We start from the raw sequence: 3,995 nt of genomic DNA on the forward strand, positions 1-3,995 counted from the left end.
TATTTACCCAAAGAAAACAAAAACACTAATTCAAAAGAATATGAACCCCTATGTTTATTGCAGCATTATTTACAATAGCCAAGATATGGAAGCAACCCAAGTGTCCATTGGTAGATGAGTAGATAAAGATGTGGCACACATATATAATGGAATATTATTCAACCATAAAAACGATGGAGATCTTGCCATTTGCAACAACATGGATGGATCTAGAAGGTACAATGTTTAGTGAAATAAGTCAGACAGAGATAAATACCATATGATTTCACTTACATGTGGAAATTAAAAAATAAAACAAATGAACAAAGAAAAAAGAGACAAATAAATAAACAGACTCAAATATAGGAAATCAACTGGTGGTTGGCAGAGGGGAGGTGGGGGGGGGATATGTGAAATAGATAACAGATAAAAGGGATTTAGAGTACACTAATCATGATGAGCACTGAGTAATGTATAGAAATGTTGAATCGTTATATTATATACCTGAAACTAATATAACACTGTTAATTATATTGAATAAAAAATAACAAAACAGGAATAAAAAATTCATAGTTATACACTTAATATATTTTGCTACATGCATGTTATAGCTAAGGAAAAATGGTAGGATGGCTATCATTAAACATCTGACAATGTGTCATATTCAGAATAAATAATTTATAGGATTTCATTGAAGATACTTTTTTTTTTAAAGATTTTATTTATTTATTTGAGAAAGAGAGAATGAGAGACAGAGAGCATGAGAGGGAGGAGGGTCAGAGGGAGAAGCAGACTCCCTGCCGAACAGGGAGCCCGATGTGGGACTTGATCCCGGGACTCCAGGATCATGACCTGAGCCAAAGGCAGTTGCTTAACCAACTGAGCCACCCAGGCACCGTCATTGAAGATCCTTCTTGACTTGGACTTTGTCTTTCCAGAAATATTTATTAATTCTACCAACAGGCTTCCGTTTACTTGTTATACCTAAGTATTTAGTGTTTTTAATAATATGCCACACACTCTTGAAACTTTGCCTTTGCAAATGCTGTTCTCTGCCTAGAATATTCTTTTCACCCTATCCTACACCAAAATTTCCTGAATACTTTACATACAATTTAAGTCTTGATTCAATTAGTATCTCATTCAAAAAACCTTCCCAAGCCATCGGAGGTACAGTTAGGATACCTCTTTGCTATGTTTTTGCATACCTTATCATAGCATTTTCAAACTATATTTTAAGTTTTTGTTACTTGTATGACTCACTAAATTGTAAAGTCCTTGAGAATAACCATGTTATGTTTTTTTTAAATATTATTAATACATAGCATAGTCTGACATAAATTAGGCACAGTAAAAGTTTTTTTAAGTGACTGAACAAGAAAACAATTAGGGAAAATCCTGGTAGGCTACTGTATTGAGTTTCTTCTATATGTTTAAGGTAGAGTCTGTGGCTTTTCTATTACCCAGAAGCTCAAAAAACACAACTCCATAATTCCTGACTTGAATACTACAAGGATGGCATTAAATTTACTTCCTTCAGGAAGATATTTAAATATAGAAAGTTGTTTGTATTCCCAAAAACAATTTTAGCTGTCAAGTGATTTAAATAGAGGATAGATGATTTTGCCCAAGGAAGGCTCAATAATCAGTAGATACACAATCTTTCCTTAAGAGTAATCAGGAGAGGGCGCCTGGGTGGCTCAGTCGTTAAGCGTCTGCCTTCAGCTCAGGTCATGATCCCAGGGTCCTGGGATCGAGTCCCACATCGGGCTCCCTGCTCCGTGGGAAGCCTGCTTCTCCCTCTCCCACTCCCCCTGCTTGTGTTCCTGCTCTCGCTATCTCTCTCTCTGTCAAATAAATAAATAAAATCTTAAAAAAAAAAAAAAAAAGAGGGCGCCTGGGTGGCTCAGTTGGTTGGGCGACTGCCTTCGGCTCAGGTCATGATCCTGGAGTCCCTGGATCGAGTCCCGCATCGGGGTCCCTGCTCGGCGGGGAGCCTGCTTCTCCCTCTGGCCCTCCCCCCTCTCATGTACTCTCTCTCTATCATTCTCTCTGTCTCAAATAAATAAATAAAATCTTAAAAAATAAAAATAAAAATAAATTTAAAAAAAGTAATCAGGAGAGATAAAAATGGGCAAATAAGGGGGTGCCTGGGTTCCTCAGTCATTAAGCATCTGCCTTCAGCTCAGGTCACGATCCCAGGGTCCTGGGATCGAGCCCCGCATCAGGCTCCCTGCTCCGCAGGAGGCCTGCTTCTCCTTCTCCCACTCCCCCTGCTTGTGTTCCTGCTCTCACTGTCTCTCTCTCTGTCAAATAAATAAAAAATCTTAAAAACAAATGGGCAAATAAGGCTAATATAGCTTGTTCATATGATCCTTCATCATGAATAGAATGTCATTAAACATTAGAAGATACAGAAATTATTGCCTTCATAGCATCTTTAAAGTTCATTTATCATATTAAAAATTTTTAAATAACCATCTTCATTTCATTATTGAAACAGTACTTTCCTAAAATATTACATACAGAGTATATAGGATTAATTATCTTGTACCAAAATGATGGGCATTTGATTGACAATTTGTGCATAATACAGCCTAGCTGTATTACTGTAGTATAATATACTCTTTATCTTTAAATCAACAAAAGATGTTGCTGTATCACACCAAAGCTTATTGAAACCATGTGTTAGGTCTCTATATTCATTTTTAAAGTAGCTTTTAAATTGTAAAACATTAACTTAGCAAAGGTATAGTCAAATGTGTTTTCAAGACATGATTATTGCCCTTATTTCATTATAAATCTTTTTTATTAAAATTGGAATTTGAAGCTAAAACCTCTCAAAAATCAATGTAATAGATCACATGTTAAAATCTATAGTGGCTGCTTACCTTGGTGTAACTTACATTTGAGATTGCCTCATCCATTACATTCTTACTGGTTTTTTTTTTTAAGTTTTTATTTTAATTCCAGTTAGTTAACATACAATGTTATATTAGTTTCAGGTGTACAATATAGTGATTCAGCACTTCCATACGTCACTCTGTGCTAATCACAAGTGGACCCCTTAATCCCCATCACCTGTTTAACCCATCCTCTCACCATCCTATTGGTTTTTTTTTATTATGTTATGTTAATCACCATACATTACATCATTAGTTTTTGATGTAGTGTTCCATGAGTCATTATTTGTATATAACACCCAGTGCTCCATGCAGAACGTGCCCTCCTCAATACCCACCACCAGGCTAACCCATCCTCCCACCCCCCTCCCCTCTAGAACCCTCAGTTTGTTTTTCAGAGTCCATCATCTCTCATGGTTCATCTCCCCCTCTGATTTCCTCCCCTTCATTCTTCCCCTCCTGCTATCTTCTTCTTCTTCTTCTTTTTTTTTAACATATAATGTATTATTTGTTTCAGAGGTACAGATCTGTGATTCAACAGTCTTGCACAATTCACAGCGCTCACCATAGCACATACCCTCCCCAGTGTCTATCACCCAGCTGCCCCATCCCTCCCACCCCCCACCACTCCAGCAACCCTCAGTTTGTTTCCTGAGATTAAGAATTCCTAATGACAGTGAGGTCATCTTATTGGTTTTGATAGTGATCTGATGTGTTTTTTTGTTTTGCTTTGTTTTTTGTTTTTTACCAATCCTGAGAACAAAATCTGGTACAGTTTAGTCTAAATAACTTATGATGTTTTAATAGCAGGAAATCCTGTTGCTGAATTTATTAATATCATCTACTTCTACTAGGATTTTAATAGTAATTTTGCTCTTGTAAACTTAAGGTCAAGAGTATTATTTGGGAATGTGTATGCAAAACCAAATTTGGAAGTAAATGAACTACAGCAAACTTTTAACAGAAATGCAACTTGAGAATTTAGAAATTTATCATTTTAATGATGCAAGAAATAAGCATTTCTCCTAAGAAGCCACCTGTAACACATTAAGTATAAATCATAGTTTCTCAAGTGCTGTTTTGGGACTTTTATGTTGCAATTCCAGATACATA

The sequence above is a fragment of the Neomonachus schauinslandi genome, chromosome 4 (assembly GCF_002201575.2).
Source record: "Neomonachus schauinslandi chromosome 4, ASM220157v2, whole genome shotgun sequence".
Classification (NCBI taxonomy): domain Eukaryota; kingdom Metazoa; phylum Chordata; class Mammalia; order Carnivora; family Phocidae; genus Neomonachus; species Neomonachus schauinslandi.